At 36.0% G+C, this 24292-nt stretch overlaps 1 protein-coding gene and 1 long non-coding RNA gene across 3 annotated transcripts in view; one reads left to right on the forward strand and one right to left on the reverse strand.

The window, feature by feature from the left end:
• Positions 1–9112, reverse strand: part of LOC124285007 (homeobox protein Hox-D10-like) — a 57514-nt gene extending 48402 nt beyond the window's left edge. Inside the window, exons 1-2 of one of the 2 annotated variants that reach the window (XM_046721149.1) lie at positions 9015–9112; positions 1435–1508 (exon numbers count right to left, since the gene is read on the reverse strand). The gene's annotated coding sequence lies outside the window, so the exon portion shown is untranslated. Of the gene's footprint in view, positions 1–1434; positions 1509–3262; positions 3285–9014 lie in introns of those variants that run through there. The other variant, XM_046721151.1, reaches the window with a different exon arrangement.
• LOC124285008 lies at positions 3546–24292 on the forward strand. The gene is made up of 3 exons (XR_006900701.1): positions 3546–3755; positions 6248–6407; positions 21643–24292. It is a non-coding gene; the product is annotated as an uncharacterized LOC124285008 (long non-coding RNA).

Raw genomic sequence — 24292 nt, forward strand, 5'->3', positions numbered from 1 at the left:
AAATTACTATTATTGATATTCACATTTGTTATAGCTGGGGTTGCACTTTCGTAGCCAACTTCAAATTCATTCGCTTCTTTGGGTGGCAAATTGGGAGACTCCACTCTAAAAATTAGTATAATCTGTACTTTCCTGAAAAAGTATAACATGTTACATTTGACCACTCTGTGAAAGGCATTGCCTGTTATTATTTTTTATCTTAGTAAGTAAAACATAATGTTTATAATAATTCTATCATTACACCATACTTAAAAAGCACCACCACATTGTATCTGTTGCGTGACAAGGTAATATGATAATGAAGAAAAGTGAGTGAGTATGGTTTTACGCGCTTTTAGCAATATTCCAGCAATCTCACGGCGGGGTACACCAGAAATGGACTTCACACATTGTGCCCATGTGGGGAATCGAACCCGGGTCTTCTGCGTGACGAGAAAACTGTTCGAGAACATTATGCTCTACATTTCAAGAAAACCCAACACTTTCATTTTATTTATTTCGAAAGTTCAATAATTGTTTCTTAAAACGTTTCCCCGCGTTCCCGTTTGTCTGGTCCGGTGACCAAAACGCGCCACCGGTGTAGAGTTTTACTCAGGCAATAAAACATAGCCTTGACAAAAGACTGGTTGTTCCGGCACAAGACCGTATTTACACGGAGTACAAGATTACTGGATAAGGTGTCACCAGGTAGTGTCTAATTTTACAAAGAATGTACATAGATGGTCAACTGGAACAGATGAGTGGAACACCTTGAATTGCAAAGACAGTGTTCATGGCGATTCGGACACTGTAGGAACATACTGCCATGCGCAACAGTGCAACCGCTATATATTTCTATACAACTATACCAGGAATTAATTAAGACCAGTTTAAAGCTGTAACATTAGGAAACCAGTTAAGCTGACACAATGTATGCAATTTTATGTCAGGTTATTTTGCATTGTTTATTGTTATGATTATACAGGATTTCAGTTGTTTATTATCATTAGGGTACATCAATGTTTGCTACGTTTTTAAACTGAAACTAAAATTGATGCCCTTGTCAATTACGTCATCAGTCTTTCTTCATATTCGGCACACAGTCAATGGCGTTTTTAAACGTGTGACCAAACAGTTGTATTTGGAGGAGAAGGCTTCAGTGAGACCATATTTCAACTCGTTGGTTTTATTTACGTAATTTTCAGCCATTCCACGTGTTCAGGAAGGATAAATTATCAAGTTAAAAAAACACAACTTAATGTGATCTAACAAAAAGTTTGTTAGGCTTACTTTTCCACATCACTCTGAACTCCTCGCAAGGTTATGGTGATTGGATTTTTCAAAAGATCATTGTAAAAGTAGAAATTGCTGCTTTCGCTTCTTATGATCCCTCGAGCCCCACGTTGATAGCATTTTTGCTCATTGTCGGCAAATAAAGATAATGAAATATTCTACCTGACACCTTTTCCTGATCACGTGGTTTGTAGATGAGTTGTCGTGAGGCTAATACCAAGGTTGGCCCTGGGCTTCTGAAACGAAATTGGATTCGAATTTAGTCCAAGGAAGAGTAAAACATTAGGTAGTACAACACGAATAAGAAGATTTTCCAAATGAATATGAAATGGTTATGAAACCTATTCTTGTGTTGTATCCATTAATTTTGTGTTCGTCTTATCATTGAGTCATGTTTAGTGTCTTATGTTGTTTATTGTTTACATTCTATCGTATCAATACAACAAATCTAACAACAAAAATATATTGTTGTATTAACTTCTATTACTTTAGGTTATTAATGGATTTTATGTTATGTGTTCATGTTGAATGTGTTATATTTACATGTATTACGTTTCGATCCAATGTTTATTAAAATTGTTTGGCATGTTGTGTTTTCTGTGTATCTTGTGTCGTGTTGGTTTGTTTGTTGTTGTTTTTGTTTTTTCGTCTGGTTCGATTGGCATATTTATGGTACCATATGTTTTTTATAATATAGACATTTTATCTTTGTTATATTAACTTACATAACCAAGTCATATTTGATCATGCTTCAATATGTTTTGGCATTGCTCATTAGTATGCAAAGTGTGCTGTAAAGCTATAATACGTAATGCTGTGATGTGCTTATTATTAAAATAGTAGGCATGCAAAGTATGCTGTGAAGCTATAATACGTAATACTGTGATGTGTTTATTATTAAAATAGTAGGCATGCAAAGTATGCTGTGAAGCTATAATACGTAATACTGTGATGTGTTTATTATTAAAATAGTAGGCATATCTCTATACCGCATATACTCGTAATTAAACGTCGATAATTTCACGAGCAAAATTTTCTTTTGTTCGAAACAAAACATTTCTTCCATGTCGATGGTTTTCTTGACGTGGCGAAGCTATTGCCTAACCACCCAACCAATTCTAAGTGTTCAACTGAATAATTCACATCACTCATTGGTTAGGTATATTCAGAGCGTTCACTCATGAGTTCACTACGTATAATGACTTGGGGCAACTGGCACATAATCAATAGCTTCAGACGTATATTTACAATTTACAAAAAAATTATATGTCTTATTTGCACGTTTATGTTGGTTTTGTTTGCCTAGTAAAAAAGATACAATTATTTTGCCATATTTGTTTTGTTGCTTTTGCAATGCAATATGGTTCAATTATTTTATTTGAAGCTGTTTTAAATTAACCGTAGTAGTTGATTGTAAAAGGTGTTAAACTCTTCGCGAACTCCTAGTTACATCTCTGTTTGTTGGTGATTCACAAACATGCTCATGTTTAAGTCAATATCATACAATATATTTCATTTAGTCGATTATTTTATGATTATGATGTATATTTTATCGCGTATTTATATGCATTACTATTTTTACCTAGGACCATATTTAAACACACTAGATGTTTCAGGAAATATCACAATCTGTTACAAAACATTACTGTTATGTTGGTATTTATTGACTAATTGATTTAAATTGTTTAATACATGTGACTCCTATGGTTGAGTTTGTGTATTGTGAGGTTAAGTCCTAGCGACACAAACGTATTACGCTGCCTATCTTACTTGTAAATTTGAACAATAAACATCTTAGTGAATGAAATAAACATGAAAGATTTAATCAATGACTTGAAAGCACAACGAAGCTATCTATAGCCGTGTTTCCCTAATATACCTTCGACTACGTCGAACAGACACGAGAAGTCCTCATCTAAACACTAAAATGATAATCCACACAATGCATAGCAGACCATTGAATCACGTGGCATCATTAATGTATAATCACCATGGCAACGACAAACGCTGGTCTCAAATAAGCACCGCATTATCTTCCTGTCATATTTCTTGCTCGCAAGCGCTGATAGTCTCGCTTCGATTACCTCCCCTACGTTTAACTCTCCAGTCTCTGATTTCGATGCAGACATGCGCACATGTTACAGCATAGGGTCACGTGACATGGTCCTCTCTGATTACATAAACATTATGTCTATTAACTGCGGTTCAACAGGTCAAGTAATTAGGCTACCGACAATAAAACTCGTGATTCACACGGCGAAGTCCCAGGGCAGGGCAGCCCGCGTATTTCGCCGTAGACACAATAGCAAGGTCTAACATCATTTGGTAGCCGAGCAGTTCATATCAATGTGAAAAGTGAAACGAGAAGCGTTGGGTTGGCTCAGCTTCAAGAGAAATAATAGCACTTTGGCTCTGGGAATTCTACACACCATATTTTTTTTAAATGGGCAATTATCATTTGGTCGAACATCAAGGAAAAAAAGGTAACCTCTTGCTCGTTTTACATTGTATGATATATTCCGTTTCTACATGATGACCTCTGCATTCTCGGTATATTAAAGTATATATCATATATTTGTATTGAAATTTGTCGACCGTAAAAATCCCATTCACAACTACCCATGAAATAAAAGTAGGTTAGACATAAGACGATATAAGGATAGTCATTCAGAAATATTTTTGTACTGCTTATTGAGGCTGAAAATGTGATATTTAAACCCCAACGAAAACCGCCTACTTATGTGTCTCCATTAAACAGAACTCGTTTGGTAATAACGTATTTGAAATTGCCACATGGACGGTTGCACGAGATAAAATGCTGTGTCCATTAGAATGTCTGTCTTGTAATTATTCATTAAACCGTAGATAAATACAAATAACTAAAACTTTTTAAATACAAATTACAATGGCTGGCGCGGAGTCGCTCTTTTCGTTTTCGCACCCAAACAATATAATGTGTATCATTGTCGTTTATTCATTCAGTGGGTTATTTTAAATTCACATATTTTGTAATTCATAGTACATGCAGCATGATCCTGCAAATGAGTTAAACAGTTCATGCTGTTTCAGCACCTAGGAAATTATCATAAATGTATAAGTGTGTTTGTGTTTGTGTATATTGGAGCTTCGTTAAATAAAATTCATCCTCACATGACTTGATCATTGAAATATTCCTCTAGGACTAATGACACAGCGCCTGAACTAACAACGACTCTGAAACACGTCAGTCGTGAACGGGGAATATTTAATCATAACCAATATGCACGAACTGATATCACCATATCATAAAGTATCCATACAATATAATTTTATATGCAGGATAGAATACAGGATTTAAGAATTATCAACAAAAGGAAAACCTTTTTATCAATTTAGAAAAATATCAATCAAGTATTGTTCTTAGTTGTCCACGCATTCTGCTAAATATGATTCGAATTGTGACCAATTCATTTGGGGCACTTAAAAAGTCATAAAACTCTTAATAAAATTTTCAAGTATTTTTATTGTCATTTTGTTAATGTGCCATTCGATCGTGTCGCTGAAAATGACATTAGTACAAGTAACAGAATTATTTCAATTTAAATAGCCATATCATTTTCGGTAAGTTTATATGTTAAATACACTGGCCAATAAAATTCTTTGGGAGCCTATCTAAATCTAGTAACAAAATAATGTCATTCTGGTGAGAGGGAACGATTTCCATTGTCCGATAGTGTTCACATAAATTATTTAAGATATTAATTTCAAAATCCGTTTGAGGAGTCATCTATTTAGTTCGTTAGTCATTCATTGGTCTCGTTTGGTTCTCAGTCATAAAAATGCCGCCTTATTATGATGTGTTTTGTGGCGTCCTTTTTGCCTCAACTGCCCACTTTACAATAAAAACCAAAAAAGTCGTTGTCAAAAGAGTCAGAAGAAACATAGGGTAAGTTTTATCAATCATTTTAGTTATTTTTATTAGTTTTTTACAACTGATATGTTATCAATTTATCATTATTATGGCACGTTACATTAATACATTGACTTGGTTAATGTTATTATGCACTTTTATGATTTATATAAATGATGATCATTGTATAAAAAATACCATGAAAACAGATTAGCATATTTTTCGTGTATTTTCTATGGGTACTAATGCTGTTTGAGCTATGAACCTTGGGCAGAAGTCATAGTAGTTTGACTGCAATCAAGTTGGGATTAGACTCGGATCGCCCCGCCTCCTAGCCCAGCTCAAGCCTTGGCCACGTATCAAATATCTTTATTAATCTAAACAAAGAAAATTCCGGATGGGACACTTTTGCAAAATAAATGAAGTCTTGGCCATATTTTAAGAGAATCGTCCATGCAAGCTAATGAAGGGGGTTAAGTAATTCAAATAAAAACGACTGTTTTTATCTTTTCGGTCCCGCGCCTGATTCGCTGACTTAATTCATTTGATCCCAGCAGATGCGACGTTTTAGGACCTAGCGCAGATATTCCCTGTGTCATTTCTTTCTTCTAATTGGAGGAACTGTGTAGACGATTCTCCATCATGCATGTGCAGTGACTTAATTAAATGCACACACCACCCTCGCAATAACGCGTACATTGTATAACTTCATAAATTCGTTGCAAAATGTATTATTGTTTCATATATATGAACATATTTTAATGGACTAGGTAGTTGTAATATGTCGTAGTTTGGATAAGGCGATTTGGTATTGTATTAACGACTAGAAACAAACGCGTTATATTGAGGTGATGCTCTCTTTCATGGATTATCTATGCGGGACAATCTGTCTTCTACAATAATGAAGTTGAACAAGGATGAAATATAGAAACCGATGGATTGGTGATGGTGTATAAAGTGTAATGAAACAGAGGTGATTCCGGTGCTCAGCGGATGAGAAATCGACAACCGAAATCAACAACAAATATACGAGGTCATTCATTTCACGTGTCCAGTTTATTAATTAGGATTTTCTAATTTACACAGGAAATATTGTCTTATTGGAGACTTGGAACATGACAAATGACGAACAGAATGCACTGAATCGAAGGCCTCTGTCAACGGTTTTTCTATTAGCAGTGAAAAACAATCTGTCTCATTGGAAATGCAGAAACGGGATGCCTTAACGAATTATTTTCTCCTTGCTGTAAGTACATCGTGCATTATTTTCTCCTGTTATTGGCTCGAGGACTGATGGTTTTTGTACTTGAAAGCGCATTGTATACAGAGGCTGGGATTTATTGTCATCACCGTCCTGTTTATAAACTATGATTCGTGTGTGTTCGAAAATGTATAGCCGAAGGGAGAGTTTTCAAATATAGACATTTAGATAGAGATAAATATATCGATAAAGTCATCTGAGGGCTCCACAATTCTCGTCACAAAATGCGAAAAGGGTAACGTTGATTTTGTGTTTTTATTGTCAATGTTTTCTCAAGAGCATGTTCTTAAGAGTTTGATAATATTTCATGGTTTTCGAAGCCAGGTCATGTGCCATATTGAAAATGCGCATGCCATATTCAAACTACGTTTAGAGTAGTGATTATATCTGAATCTTAAAATGTTTCATTTTCTATTATATGGTACTGATTATGTAATTGTATGCAAGAATTAAATCCCTGTCGGGTCGTGTGGGACAGATAGTCAGTCGTTGACAACCGATCGCAATCATCCAAAGTTATGATGAATATGATGCTACGTATCGTCGTTTTTGATACAGGCCTGCTTAGATTTCACATTTTTTTGTATGAGTAATGTTCCGATATTAGACACAATTTCTTAAATGAATTGAAAGACTCGGAATCGCGCTGCGGGTCATGCTATCAGTTGTATTAGTGGAATATTATATGTCAAAACAATCTAATCAATTTCACCAATCAGATGGGGAGACAGAAAACTAGTGTTTGGTTTCAAACAATTGTGACGACATACTTCGGGTATACCCCGGGGTGAAAAAGCAACGTGTGATTGGAGATTTGCCACGATGAATCTCAAATCTCGTTACTCCCCAGGACTCAAGTCCAAAATATACAAATTGATCCATAGCATGTAAACCCCATCTTCATTCAGAGACATATTCAAATTTGATAAATCTGTCTTGAAATTCTACAGACATACAGCATTTCAGATATAGGACGTTGTGTATACTGTACCCTAGATATGCCCAATATTCAAATCTGAAATGGGGAAAATTAACCTTTTTATAATATATCAGCTATTTTCTTTTAAGATCTGAAGATTACGTTTTAACTGTATCGCATAACATCCCACGTGCTCTATATGATACAGTTTAGTAAAGTTGAGGAAAAACGTGTTTTTCTCACACGGTACTTTTTGCGAAGAAATAACATTGAGGTTATCAGAGATTATAAGATAGCTTATTCTGATTACACACTTTCTCTGAGATTTGCTTTGGGTTTCCGGAAAAGGGTTTTTCTAACAGCTGTAATGTGCAAATGTTACGTGGAGTTTGGCATGAAATTTACAAGGAGAGTTAGCTACATACACCGCGCAAGTGAAATTGACAAGATCCAGGAAGTGACAAATTAAATGTCAAATTCATTAAGCAGTTTAACCCTTGCATGTCTGCCGGTCGTGTATGTGTGAATATGATGAAATATGATTTTTCTTTCGCCTTTAGTAGCTTCTGCATACATCACATTATTTCTGATCGTTCATGACAGACAACGCAGAGTTTCATTATTTACGTCGGTAGTGTTTTGGAATGAATACTTACATATTTATTAAATATTGTCTTCATGAAAATCGCGTACTTGTAATTTTAAAACAGTGTTATGTCAGCAAGCTAGATAGCTTTTATTGTTATTTTGTTTGTTTTTATGATAATGTCACTGGTGTTTCAAAACATGAAAAATACATAATGATTTATTAATGAAATATTAAGTTAGTAAAATATGCATAAACACAACGGGGAATATACATATCCTATCCTACTTCATCGTTATCATATATGATTAAATGTTATGTAAACATTTTAATTAATTTCTGTCTCAAACTATCATCAAATTATTTAAGTATTTGTAACAGTACTTTATTCTCATGTCCATCGACAATATGAAATTATTTGTTTACAAATATATAAATAATCACCACAAGCACACTATCACAGCAGTGTCCAATACATGGGATGTTTGAATGAAATAAAGTGCTGTAAACATACACTAAAGTTTTATATCAACAGTAAACATGATACTAAATCTGAAACCCGATAAACGTAAACAGACCTCATTAGCTATGAAATTCCCATAGCTATATGGTTCCCGAAAGACCACGTGGTACAGGACCGGTCTAGTAAAACTGTATTATGGCAGTGTTACTACAAATTATAAAGATAATATAAAGTAATAACACTGCTTCGAGCTCACTAACAGAATACCTAAGATAAGTAATAAAACACTAACGCAGAATTATCGCAAAATTAAAATTAGCATGAAATGATGTTAAAAAATTATTAAGTACTTGGTGAGTATAAACATTGCTCGGGATATCACAGGAGACCGTCCTTTAACAGGACTCTGTAGTTACTGAGGGTGCAATGAAATTCCTCAGAGCGGGACGTATAGCCCCGGAATTGTCGAAAAGCGTACATAAACGACACATAAAAGCTACCATAAACTGGCTTCGGAATATGAATGTCAAAAATCGAAGCATAACACAGGAGCTGAGTTATCCGACTGGGCGCAAAGACAAAGCAATTAATCGTCCTGACATTGTGAAAATTGTCACCACTTACCGGCCGAAGTAAAAAGCGAATCCTCTAGTTGTAGTTTCTTGTGTTGTAGTGAGACAAGTTACCCACTTTCCTCGGTTACCAGATCAAACGGTCTAAGCGAACAGCAGTCTCGAACCTCTGGTTGTGCCAGAGCCGAACATAGGTCAGAGGGGGTGGAGTTTACGAATGCGGCACGCCCACCGAGCTCCTGAGATAATAACATCAACAAAATGGCTTCCCCTCGGCGCTATGCGTTTTTGACAACGTCTTTGAATTAGAATAGAAGACAGTGGGGGATAGAGAGAAAGATGGAGTCGCGATGCAGGATGACAACGGTCTTTTCTCCGACAGTGGTCAGCGGTTAAGGGACTCTGATTTACGACAAACGTGATTCATAGCGTTGAGGGACAGCGTCGGGGGGACAGGATTTACATAGACAGGACTCGCGCGGGAGACAATTCTACGAAACATGGAGGTATATTCACAAACAATAACACAGCCGGGCCGAATTTTCTATCAGTCGGCCCACCTCTCACAGAAACTAATACGCAGTGAATCTGAATCACGACTGATGCTACCGCAATAGAATATAGATCCTTAAATCTTCGGACAAAATACCTCGCTTTTTGTTGTACTTGTTTTCCACAGTTTCTCATTTTACAATGCGCTTTAAGTCATCGGTGCCCGTATCATATTTCAACTCAACCTAGGGTACAAAACACACAACCCATCCTAAATGATAGAGCGCGGCGTAGAAGCCTAGCTTGCGGAACTAAAAACAGACTAGGGACCCTCTCCTCGCTTTCCTGTCATTTTGTGTACATTCTCCAGGCAAGCGTGGGGACATTGTTTGATTTTGAGATAAAATAAGAGAGTTTGTATCATCTGTGCAAAATATGGAGACACGCAGGTAAGTAATGATCGGTAAGAACGACCCCTGATTTCATGAATGCCGAAACTGCCATTTCTTAATAATGCTTTGTTATCTTAACGAGATGATAATTGTTTGTGTATTCAAAGTATGAAACTTTTTCAAACTGAAACACATTCGTAAAAATTATACATATATATGATTCCTATTCAGTTTTGTGCTTGTAAAATTGCCTTGTTTTCTAATTATAACGAAATACTGAAAAACGTTTTATATATCTTTCTAGGAAGCATGTAGGTAACATAGATATGTTGAACGCTTTTGTCGCACTTCCTAAGAATCTGTTCTCTTCTATGTGACATATATAAGATATTAATGAAAAAGATTTGAAAATGATTAAATATTGGTCCCTTTAAGACTAACCGATTGTATGTTTGTTTGCAAGAAATGTGTAGATAACATGTGGTTCGTTCATAGAAAGGAAAATGTATCATTTAGGCAATTTCTCCGTGCCTATCAATTAGTATTATAATAAATCAATTTAATGCTGATTGAGTAAAATTTTAATATAGGGCTTAGGGATTGGGAAACATAATTATCATTCACGATTGTTACGGCACAAGGGAAGCGACGATCAATTGAATTAAAAGCCCAGAAGTTTAATATTATCTATCCCATTTTGAAAATAAGGGTTTCTGTAAAACTCGCTAATCTAACCTAACTGTAATTTTAACAGAATTTGTGAGAAATGCTATTCTAAGAGAACTTATATTTTCCTTGATTTACAACTCAAAAGTGTTTATTTCACTGAATACAGTTATTGAATTATGACAGTTTACAGTTTGTGTGCATTTCATATTATTTCCAATGCCATTTTCACAATTCCAATTCCAAGCGTCCATCTGTCAATTTGAACTTCTATTTGTCTTATTTAGCATGGGATTACCAGAGGAAGAAATCTAGTTAGCCTTGCATGTCAGGTGGGGGGAAATTGTTGTCGGTTAATTAGATTTCTTGAGTGATCTGGAGTAAAATTATTGTCAATATGTCAAATTAATATCACGACTGTCTTTTAAATTTTCACGTCGTGTCATCACAAATAATACAAATCAGAAATCTTTTATCAAATTAAAACCGGAATGGAAATTCGTTTTTTAAGGATTTAAATTCTATCGCCCCTATTTGTACCTCCATTTGAAAGAGAACTGTTTTATATTCGTAACTTTATATGGAATAGACGTTTGGTTAATAGATGTTTACACACGTTACCTATGTAATTAAATAAATTTAATTAAATACATCCAAGTGTGTACGAAATTGACATATTTTAGTGCAGAAGAACAGCGCTTCGCAAAGGATACGTTTTATTTGCCATATCTAAACCCGGACTATCAAGGAAAGGCTTGTTAATTACTCTTAACAAGAGAAAGTCCAAACATATATGTATATATTTTATTCTCAGTATCGAATTCACATAATCGGGATCTAGTACCAGCATTAAAGGCATCCAAAGAAGCAGACTTCTGGAGTAGTTACTTGCACGTGTAAATATTTCATATTCTTCAGTAAATGGTAATATTTCTTAACTGTTAAATCGGATTTCTATATAAGGGATGATTTCCGTACAATGTGGAGGAAACGAATAACATATCACTCCAAAGTTATAAGTCAGATGACACATAATTCAATTTTAATTGCAGATACAGTATTTGTAATTTTTATATGTACATATGTCATTGTGACTTCAGACATCTGTTCGGAATTATTGTAAAAATACTTTATCAGTTTGCATGTGAACAAAAACATGTTCGCGACACTTCTCAAATGAATAGCAAGAATAGTCAAAACTTTGTTATATCAATGAATTAATTGTTTCATCATCGTTACTATTTATTTTAATATCACACCCATGTTTCCCATCATGGACCAAGCTAACATTTTCCTATTATGTTCAGGATACCGCGTACATATATTTCTCTTCGGGAGCAATAAACATGAAATATATCGCTATTTTGTCAACGAAAGTAATTAGCGTTTCTACGTTTTGGCAACCCCGAATGCATATGTTGAGAAACCTATGTGATTAATTACAGGACTTGTCTGTCAAAAATATTATTTACGTGTAAACAATGAAATGTATTTGCACTCAGGAAATGTATTACCTATGTGGCGTGTTTGCTTCTTCGTCAACATTGTCGCAGTTTATATGTGACAGGTGACAGAAGCTGCCCACTGTGACTGGTTTTGTCTTGAAGAATTTTGGTTTTTACCCTCTGAAGACGGTTGTATTATTGTTGTGTATATTTATCAACAATGCCAGTGTAGGTACTTCATTGATTTTTAAAACATAAATATTTTCAATATGACAAGTCCGGCAAAAACTCATCGCGCGATTAATTACATAACTTAGGGATAACAATATCAAAGAATAGAAAGATTCTATAATTTATCAAAATTCACAAATCATGTTATACGCTTCAATGTTTTAAAATACATTTGCTAATACATGTGGTAATGCAGATTTGGTCAAAATGAAAATGAAAATTGTTGGTTATTATTACAGTAATCATACATTGTTGGTCAGTATTATGATAATAATTCTTTGGTCAGTATTATAATCACAAATCGTAGCATCTCTGATGACATTTTAGTTAAAACCTGTAATGAAACTTTAAAAATTGCGAGATACTTTTTCAAACAACAAAATCCTTTTTATTTGCGGGCATAGTTTCTTTATTCTTTACAAGTCCACGTGGGTTTCCGTTCAACTGATAGAGTTGTGGAAAGGAGATTAGTCAGGTGAACAATTAAACTTCGGTTATTGGATAAGCCTCGCCATCACATACCTGAACGCGCAGCTCAGCTATCTTGAGATCTGTCGCACTTCCGCGTGATTGCATCACAACCAGGCAGAGAAAGAGAACAATACTTACCACCAGATGTGGCCAGCTTTATTGCATCGAAGGTGGGAAAATTATTGATTAAAGCTTATATTTATATGTTACGAAGTGATCATTTATAAATATGTAGGTAAATCAATAACTCACAGTGGTTCTAACAGCAAGTCTTCCATTGGATTGTTTGGGTTTACAGGGGTGTGGAATGTGTTGTCGTGGAGTGGACGTTGGGATGAAGTAGATCTATAGCATCATTAAGTGAATATACAGATGCTTAACTTCATTTGTCAATGTTTTTTTTTATTTTATTATTTCCCACCGTGATTTTGCTGGAATATTGCTAAAAGCAGCGTAAAACCGTACTCACTCAATCACTATTTTAATCTTGAAAATAATTACACCAAATGCAACGATTTGGAAACATATATTACACTTTTTCTCATTTCTTACAAAATAATAACATATATTATGGCAGTCATCATGCATTCATGTAATAAATCATGATTCAATTTAGTACATGAATTTGTTTCGCAAAAGATACATTCAGTTTCACTGATGTAAAGAATGTATTATTTGTACCTCAAACCTATTCATATATCGCTATTGTTGATCACTCGCCGAAATTAGGTGTCACACTGCCGTAAACAGTACTGATGACTTAACGACAAAAACCGCCAAGCTGTGGTATCATTTAAAGCATGCAATTTCGCATTTGTGCGGCTGAGTTCACAAACCATGTCATCCTTTAAGACCACACCGGCATGCGCATAGTTTAAGAACCAAGCTTTAAATTGCAGGTTAGCTTCAAGCTTGCTATCAAAATGAACCAGTAGGTTAACAATCCTTACAAGATCTGTTTATTGTGTGGGCATGTCTGGTTGGTATCTGGCTGAGCTCAGCTAAGTATACTACTCAAGGCTTGTTTATAGAAATAAGGCACTGTGCAAACTGCTTGTCTAGAATTCTCCTCAGAATGAATTACGACAAGGAAGTAAGGGTCTTTCATCATTTGTAGAATCATATTTCGAGTCATCCATGCATCGTCAATGATTGTAATCATAACCTAATACACTTGCTGCAGTTGGTGTGCATTCATTACAAGATGTCATGGTTATCTAAACGTGCACATTTTGTTCATTACATACTTCACATTCGTGTTGTGCTTATTTAACATAACACAAGGTAAAATTATGTATTTTCTCTCCCTCTCAATGCAAATTGAATGACAATCAGTTATGAGCAGTTTCTTCATGTATTCCCAAATACATCCTATGAATATACACATGCATTTAGACCTGAAGTTGCAGAAAGGTTATTCTTCTAGTATGATCCCTAACGTCCGACAGTTGTTGTGAATGTACTGGATATGATATACGATTGGGTTTTACAATCACCACATGCATTAGAAATGTAAGCAACACAGTTCAACTATTGCTATGAAACAGCTGCTATATCTGCAACACAGCTGGCCACTATTTTTATAAGTTTCCAACTCAGCTGTATTCTTCAGCCAAATACGTGTATGCGTTTTTTGTTTTGTTTTTCTGAACGAATACTTCTACACAGCTGCCAAAAGTTTGTTTTTGTAATCATAATTTTAATCCGTTAAATACACGAAGAACACACAGTTAAACCTTACACCAGTGTACTCATTACGATTAGTAGAAATAGCGCATGTAGGCAACGACCCCTAAATGATGAGATTCCATCAGCTCGTATCTATCCACATGCAAACCATTCGTGAAGTTTGTTCAAGGAAGCGATACAAGGATAGCCGCAACTATGAATTAAAATGCTGATGATCAATCAATAAGAATTCCACTTACTGCCTCGAAACTAGCCGGAAAATATGAAACATCTTCACATGACAGAACCGTTGATAAAATACACATTCATTCAGGTTATGGAAAAGCAGCTGTTATCAATGTTGCGTTCACTATGAACTCAGTACCATCAATAATTGGACTTATGGAAGATATATAGGTTAAGTGTATCTCCACTATATGTTTTGAATTATATTGTCTGATATTATGAACAAAATATCAACCTATATGCTAATTAACCTCACATTTGGTATTGAAGTACAAAGCGTTCGATAATTTTAAAATATACCAAGAATCCTAACATGATTTGTTTCGGAGTAACGCTTTGTTGTGTTAACAAAATTGACAGAAGTCATGATATGAAACCTATCACGCCTGCAGTAGACCCTGAAGATAAGGGAAATTTTCCTAAAAGCAGACAAAAGGAAGTCTGGAAACAGTAACATAGATCCCAACGGTGCACATTCTAATGGAAGATATGTCAAAGAGAGTTCCTGCACTCTTGTCTGGCACGAGATACGGGTTCCGTATCAGTATTGCAGTGCCTTAGGCAAACGGAAAATCATTTAAACAATGCATGACAATCAATGTTCCAAGTGGTGTATATATGAACCACGAGGATTGTGTAAACGCCAGGGTCAGACCAACCTGACATGTCATCCTTCGAGATATGTACAAACATGATGTTGTTATAAACAATACGAATCAATGAGAACACTTGAACGAAGGCACCGAATTACAGTTGGGTACAGAGCCTTAGCAGATGATGCTCTGACACGATCTTGTTATATAAGGTATTTTGAAGGAAAACACGTTTTATTAAATCACCTGATTGACAAACTCCCTTGTGGAACACGAGTAATGGGGAATGGACAAACCATACCCCGAGACAATTACAGCTTGGATGGTGGTTAGCAAATGGAAACCTCCATTGTCTCTACATGTACCAGCATAGATCTGTTTCATACAACCTGCTAAACGTTCAGGCATGTCATACGTATTTCCACCACACATATAAACTCCTATTATGATCATGACATATTATTATGTGTTTAAACGCAATCAACTCAAATCAGATATGCACGAATTTAAACACTAAACCTCACAAAGAGCGCATTGTCGACATTTATGTTCATATTTAGGACTTAAGAAACCAATTATATCTGCAAGAACTATTGTTTGACGTTTTGAATAGGGACTTTTGTGATATGCTGGCATAGCTGAATTTCAGTGATTTAAAGCAACTTAAAAGGAGCAATTTAACCGCGAGAAAACAAAAACATATTGTAGACAACTGAATGGATTTGTTTATTGTGAAAAATGATACGCAACATAACACTATGATCCCAGTTTTGTGGACACAGGGGATAGGGGATTTACGTTTGTGTCAGGTATTGTATTTGTGATTCAGTTAATGGCATCAGTAGGTGACATAATATACGTTACAACTGATACCACCAAAAAAGAAATGAAGACTACACTTAAATCTCTGTTGCAAGATTTAACGCTCTGTGGCGATCCTCACGTATGTTCACACTTTGTACTCAGCAAATAGAAGGAGACTTCACTATTTCTGAAGCGTCAAGCATTAAAAGTACTTAATGTGATGTTATCAGACTATGCAAAATAAACAAGATGTCCTCTCATTTTCCTAAAGGAATATCTAAAAGTCATTTCTTTCTTCAGAATTGTATTTGGACATAAGCACGATAGGCACTGAGTAAACACAGTGCCAGAACTAAGCACACCGCCAGAACCTTGAGACCTCTGCTACACGATGCTACCATCGCCCGATCCACAGACAGTCAAGCATGCGAACCAGTTTAAACGGAACGTAACAAAGCATTAACAGAATAATAAATATTACATGTGTTAATCCCACGTGGATTCATATGAGGACAATATCCAAAAGCAGCTAAACATAATATTCGTATTGCTGACTGTTGTACATAGTTGGTTAGATCCATCTAACTCAAGGTTTCTTCCACCATGTCCTTGCTAATCAATAATATCTAATTACGGTCAAAAGTGTTCCCCACAACGCAGTGTGTAAAATTCACAGGGCAGAGTGAGCCATGAACGTACTGTCCCTTGTGTCATGGTCTGTCTAATGTCAGACACCGGTAGTGTATCAATTTTCTGAATCTACAGCAAATTTTACTTCCTGGAACAAGTGTTGGGATTAATTAGAAACTAACCTGCCTATGTTTTAAACGATTGTACATTTATTTCCATGTTGTATGTCTGAAATTAAATTAACTAAACGCGTTTTCTCCTATAGTGACGCGTTTGCTTGAACTTGTGTGAATTTGATAACCAGTTCCTATTTAGTATTTCTTCAAGAAGAAAACAACAAAATATTAACATTGTTTAAGATCATTTGATGTTCTAAAATAAGAGCATTTCCATGAGGTTTGAACCATGGTGGTTGACACAGCACTGCATTTGGCTAATTATTCATGCCATGTGAATTGGTTGAGTTGACAGTACCATGAAAGGACACAAAATGTGATGTATAATATTACTTACTATGCACGTACGTCATATAACACGAGTTTTACATTTTATTTACATGTTATAGTTTTGTTATATGATAATCATGAAAATAAAAACTTATGTGTTATCTCAAACATAAATGTTTCATGAAAAGTTCATGTTTTGATATTTAAAGCTATCTGTCTGTGAGGTCTGTAACAGTCGGTCTGCACAAGACAAACCAGTGATTGATATCATGAACAACAACCAAGCAGTTGGGATGAGTGACGTATATCACCGAATGGATGTATTAAGTTGACTGGCACGGCAAACCTTCTTTGTTTGGATCCGAATCTAGCCCTGAATCCCTACATGGCTACAGTCGAATTTAGATTTTGCAATGGGACAAACGACTGACTGGTCTTGTGATCGAAACTGACGTTTATAGAAGTAATAAGAACCCATTTCGACATTCATGCTTTTTTCATAAACCTGTATTCAGGGTAAATACTGTTTGATAAGAATCACGTTAATACCATTTCACCTACACAAACAACAACATGTAAACAACGTTTCTGTCGGAACTCACGTTATGGTTTTAAAATAAGTGCCTTTGTCTGAGGTTTGAACATCGTCTAATACGGCCTATCGATTATTAGTGCAATTTGAGAGAGTTGCGTAGAGGGCATTAGAGATTGTTGTAGTACATCATTAAGGAGACTTCAAGAGTCAGAGAGTGAACAAGGTTTAAGGCCGCTTTGAGCAATATTTCAATTATATCACGGCCTGTCAACTATATAATTTAGTAAAACCAGAACTGATACAGTTCATTTACGCTTACCTCTTTCGTGCAGCTCACGAACATCCGTACTGAGCTTAATAACATTTTCTGTACAGATGTGTATCCTAAGGTGGGTCCTTACCGAGTCAACACTATAATGGATTAGGTACCAAAAGCAAAGCAAAGAAATGCGAAAGGATGTGGTACGAATTACGGTTCATGAATTTCTCTGGATATGTGCCACGCAGGTTAACCCTTTTGCGTGTAAGCGACCAATTCAATTGAAAACCTTCGTTTTAGATCACAGACACACATTCGACGGTAACATACACAATGTAAAGATGCACACTTTGACGTGGTTTGCTGGTCTAGACAGAGCTGTATACAGGTCTAAGCATGTAATACCCCGCTGGTTAGAAGTTTCAACGGCATTCTTCGAATTGATTAGCAGTTACGCATCGTATTTTGTTTGGAACCCCACTCTGTGATGTGGGTAGAATTGGATGTGCCACTCCATGAGGTGGTTTACCATTTGGTCCATTGAACTGGTTAGTAGTTTGGATTTGATTCCATGAAGTTTGTTTGGAGACTGGGCTAAACTCTATGTTGTATGCAGTATTGGATGTGCCGCTCCATGAGGCGGTTTACCATTTGGTCCACGTCTTTTAAATTGGTTAGGACTTTGGATTTGATTCCGTGAAGATGTTTGGAGACTGGTCTCAACTCTAAGATGTATGCAGTATTGGATGTGCCGCTCCATGAGGTGGTTTAGCATTTGGTCCACGTCTTTTAAATTGGTTAGGACTTTGGATTTGATTCCATGAAGTTTGTTTGGAGACTGGGCTAAACTCTATGTTGTATGCAGTATTGGATGTGCCGCTCCATGAGGTGGTTTACCATTTGGTCCACGTCTTTTAAATTGGTTAGGACTTTGGATTTGATTCCGTGAAGTTTGTTTGGAGACTGGACTCAACTCTAAGATGTATGCAGTATTGGATGTGCCGCTCCATGAGGTGGTTTACCATTTGGTTTGAATTGGGTAGTAGTTTGGATTTGATTCCATGACGTTTGCACATTGGACACAGCTCTTTGATGAGTACCACTCCACAAGGTAGATAACAGCTCTGAAGGAACACTTTCTTTGAGCTGGTCAGCAGTCTGGACTCGACTAAGCCAAGAGGATCGAAGATATTTCTAGCGGATAGCATTTAGAGCAGCCATGGAGTAGAGTCTGCTTTGGGTCCCTATCCTTGAAGTGCTTGGTGTTGGTGTTCTGCTGTACAAAGTGGTTAACGGCTTGAGCAATTCAGCAGAGAGAATTACAGTTGGGGCCCATTAATTATGTGTTTGTAGTTGCTCCAGGTCTATGAAATGCTCAGTAGGTCGTTCCACCCTGTAACGATTCACACCCAACAAACGATATCCAGCCTTGTTTATTGGTATATTGTATTACATTTTTTTAAAAAGACACCTGAAAGGACTGAATGAAATGTAATAACTACAAACGACTCCGAGCAATTATGATGTGTATCCAAATCGACACATGTCAATATGTTTGGGATTTTTCTCAAAAAATACTTCTCATTTTTCAAAGTCATAACTTAGAAAGGGGTAATAATTTTCTCCACAATTATATTACTTTGATGGCAACTTTTTAAAAGTATTCACCATAACTTAAGAGATGCAGGTGTTGCAATGATGATAAAACATGAAAGCTGCAACGCCCCCGTGTGGGCCAATCTTTATGATGTATGTTTCCTATCTTCAGATCAAAAGTCATTGCATTCTAAAACAAATGATACAGCCATCACGGAAACTAGAATCATATTTGATAAAGGCTTTACATTAATGAATTTTCAAACCTAATAATCTGTGGAGTTGTGTATATTGCCCCAGAGGCTGCACACCTGGCAAGGTCGGTGACCTAATACTCATTCAGATCTCTATCAACAGTGTATGTTCAAGAATGTAGCTAGGAACCACGAACCAAAACGTAATATACAGCTAAAGTGATTTGTTTTTCAGTAAAAACTACGTTCAAATATGTGGCAGCATGTTCTACTGTTTGTGGAAATTAGGAAATAGACCGCTGCTGTAATTGATGAACTGGTTCCCTAAAGAACATACTTTACATATAACAATGTGATGGATGCTATGAAATTGTTTTGCAAAATCAGATACACATACATATCGTAGAAATCGCATTGTATTATGTGCCTATATAGTTTAACACTAGCATAATGGTGTCTATAGACAGAAGGCAACATAAACATCTCGTCATAAAATCCTTTTCGAACACCTTCAATTGTTATTTTCTTATGTATATTTTATGATTCCAAACTGCTCATTTGCAGGTTTTATCTGTCAGTGATACTATTACATCTATGTTACAGCTATCAATAGGTAAACCATCCTGTCTGGTGTTGAAATTTAACTGACATGCGGCCAAAATCAATTTCAGGAATTTCAGTTTCAAACGCACAAGCAAACAAATTGACGGCGTTCCATTTGAAAAATCTATAGAACCATTCAGCTTGCTTGTGCACAATATCATATGTAACAATGTACACAATACACAATATGTTTGTCTTGGTTTCTAGTGCATTTGAAATGTAAATATAAAAGAAAACCATTGTAAACAAGTCAACAATCGTCTTGACATAATCTCAGCGTTTCAGGGAAACCAGACCTTTCATTAATCGGATACTAAAATACCCCCATCAAAATAGAAGAAATCATTTCTTATGTACACATTATTGTCTCTTGGAAACAAGTGATTCGCTTTGTTCAATATTCATATTTTATCTGAATTATGATCGGAGACTTATCTGAATGACAGACTGAAGCCGGCGGTGCATCCACATTCATGAAAGTGAATTTGTATCCCCGGAATTATTTATATTACTCCTTCAGACTATAAGGCTGGTTGAATTTATCTGCCGTATTGTCTCTGGTGAGACATTGCACACATACTGTAAATGAGACCTAGTTATGTCTCGTGTCAAAGATCTACTTACTATCTCGAGCATATTCAGGGTTTACTACTGAAGGAGCACGGAGTCAGAATATAAAAACGCTACACCGGACCAATATAAGAACGGTGGTTCCCATATGTTCTGTAACGGCTCGCTGTTTGTGGCTTATTGAGGTTTTTTCCACAAAATAACACAAACAAATGAAAATATTGCACTTAATGTAGGTTTCATAGTAAAAATCTTGTGTAGTTTGTATTAACATAATGACACAGAAAATAACAAAGAAATAAAATAGTTTTGTTATGTAAGCATCCATGATTGGGATACAGAAATATGTGACTCGTTCAATGTACCCGTATGCCGTTTCATCAAATGTTTGAAAATAGGTTGGGTCTATAAAAAAAAGTCCTTTGCCCTCATAACATAAATAGCGTGTTATGTTTGCTAGAGTGAACAAAGAAAGGACTGGGGACCATGCTCGGAGCGAATGTTTCATCATTAAACCCAATCAAATGACAGTAAGCATGAATTAAGCTGAAATTTGTGATTGCAATATCCTAACACTCAATTTCACTTTAACACGCCCCTATAATTTTAAAAGAAAACTGCAACTACTTCAAATGCAGAGATCAACAGTGACACATTTAATTAAAATATATGCTTCTTGCATTGGCTTAAAATGCGTCCATTTTATGTTCGTCACTTGGTCAGTTTGTCCCGATGGTATGTGATCGTGTCACTCGAAAAATGAACATTTTCAATAAACTATTCAAAAGATTTTATAGCACTTAGGAGCAAACGAGTCATGCACTCTTGTTTCGTTTCAGGAAACGGGACCATTAAAGGAGAAGTGAGATGGAGACGGGCAACGCTTGCCGTGGCGTGTCCGAGAAACTGGCTAGCCTTTGTGGTGCCATGGATTTCACTCCGTCCCATCATTTGCCAAGGAGAGGATGAAATATGACAGACGAGGCGTAATAATATGATGAGATCTTGCTTCGGCTGTGGTCTGCCACGATGTAAACGAGACCCTTTGACCACAAAACCGTGGCCGGAGGGCCGACGGAGAGATGAGTAATGACCGCTGGCCTGCAGAGAGCCGACTGGCCAACTGGGCAGTCAGTTGAACGGTTGGACTGGCAAGCCTTCCATCGACGTCTAGCTTGGTCGGCGAAAGATACTGCTACCAGTCAGTGCTAAATTACGAAGAGACAAGTAAATTGAATCGCCAGAACTCGCTAGACCAACTCATTGACTGACCTGTCGTTGTATATAAGAAAATAATATACAATCCTATACCCACCATTGTACTGTCTTGTAATTGTCGGATATGACGTATGGAGATCAAACGTTTTTATAGTACATGTTTTACGCAGACAGAAGTGGTTCAAGAACAAATCGATTACAGCAATACATATACCAGCATATATCGAACAGATGGTCACGTGAGTTAATGTCGATATAGGTACACTGCAAGAGGCAGAGGAGCCAGAGGGAGCTGTACCGCAGATCAAAGAGGCCATGACTACTTTGTCTGCAAATACTGTAACAACTATGAACAGGTTCGCAGAATAACACACATATGTGTGTATGTAATGAAACAGTATTTTAGGAATATACATAGCGAATTATGAAAGGAAAGACATGTGAATACACACTGTAGGTCAGCATAACTGATTTGACAACATGACACATGAGTTTGTTTAGTTCATAGGCGTGAATTCCTCTTTCCAAGAAAAGAAAATAACCAGTTAGATATATAATTAAGCCTTCTCATAATCACGGACACTACACTGGTTGCTTTTTATAAACTGAACATTATATGAAATGTGCAATTGTCTTATAGTGCCACCAGTTTTTAATGATTAGTTTGATTAGACTTTTCAATGAGAGTGTTTACTGGCTATCATTTCGTTCCAAAATTACCAGGATCCTGTACCACAAAGCAATCTTATAATTACGACTGCAGTATGCCTATAATAAGGTGATGGAGTTTCCATTACTTTAACATAAAGACGGGTCTGTAGAACGACCCAAGATTTAGAAATTAGATCATGATTTACAAGCCACGAGGAAAATGAACGTCATGTAATTATGAAGTTATATCTGTCTAAGTGCACATGAGATGCATTGCTGCTGTTTCTCGTGTATCATATTTCAGGTTAATAAATTCATTGATTCAAAAATGAATCATAACTAAGATGTACCTCTGCGTTACGTAATTCATTAATACCAAAGAACATTTCTCTCAGCTGGTTCTAAATCGGACTTACAAAATACATTACACAGTTAATTTGTTGAAAAATGACATATCAATTTGTGACCAAATTAACGTGGAAAAGATTTCGTTGAATATTAAGTTTCAAAAACGAAAAATACAAAAGCGTCAAAGAAATCTTAACTTTTATATATTCAGTATAAGCCGACATTGTACATAGAACTTCCATATCGAACAAAAGTGGTATTGTCGTCAACTATGGCACATGATAAATCTTGAATTGATTTACAAATTGTGGAACGGCTATCCCGCGGCACAAAGCCATTCCTGTGGGCATAAAGATAATAGACCTGGACAGTGAACGAAGTCATAAAATGGTCCCAACTGAGAAGCAGAGGGAAGTCGATTTTATTATCCATGGGTTCTGAATTTTCTACTAGTTAATAAAGGTCATGGAATGGCAAGTAAGGTGTCAAGGTGAGATCTGTGGGAAGCAGGCATTTCCAACATGGAAATGGTTTAAAGAATCATTAAAATCAATCACATATGAACGACAAAGATGACAAAATATCGGTACGTCTCAAGTAGCAGATGTAGATGTTTTCAGACATGGGTTTATTGTTGGAGTATATTTCTCTTTTACGGGGGTCTATTCCACGGGACATTTGCGGTCATCCCACGTGACGTTTTGATAAACCTTCAAGTCGGCTTTATGAGATGTACAGCCTATAAAAGTAATTGTCTCAGAGGAAGAAACTTTGAGAAGCATAGCTGGAAATAGCAAACTCACAGTTATCCAAATCAACGTCGATTATATTGATATAATTTACATGATTATACACAGTTTGTACATATCGTGTACATTGTGTTTCGAATGCTTTTGTAAATGTTCTTAGTGTAACTATATTTTTTCTTAGTTAAAAAACTCATTTGTATGTTCAATTTTTAAGTCTCCTCAATCGTTGCAATAAACGTGTACATAAAAATAGTAGATGATTCATAGATATATAGTTCTTATTTTACACTCTGTTTACGAACATAGTATTGTATTAGGAAACATGTTTCAGTTGTTATAACTTTATGAGATCTCAGGTTAGACGTGCGTACAGATGTTACACATGAATATACGAGGTGTGTGATTTCTTTTCTTAATATAAGACATTATGTGGTTGAATCATTACCAAGCGAGTACTTTAATTCGACGCAAAGCATGTTGTAATAAATTCAATAAAAGTAGTAATCGTATTGTGTGACAAGTA

The sequence above is a fragment of the Haliotis rubra genome, unplaced genomic scaffold, assembly GCF_003918875.1.
Source record: "Haliotis rubra isolate DU_JTF1 unplaced genomic scaffold, ASM391887v1 Scf35, whole genome shotgun sequence".
NCBI lineage: Eukaryota > Metazoa > Mollusca > Gastropoda > Lepetellida > Haliotidae > Haliotis > Haliotis rubra.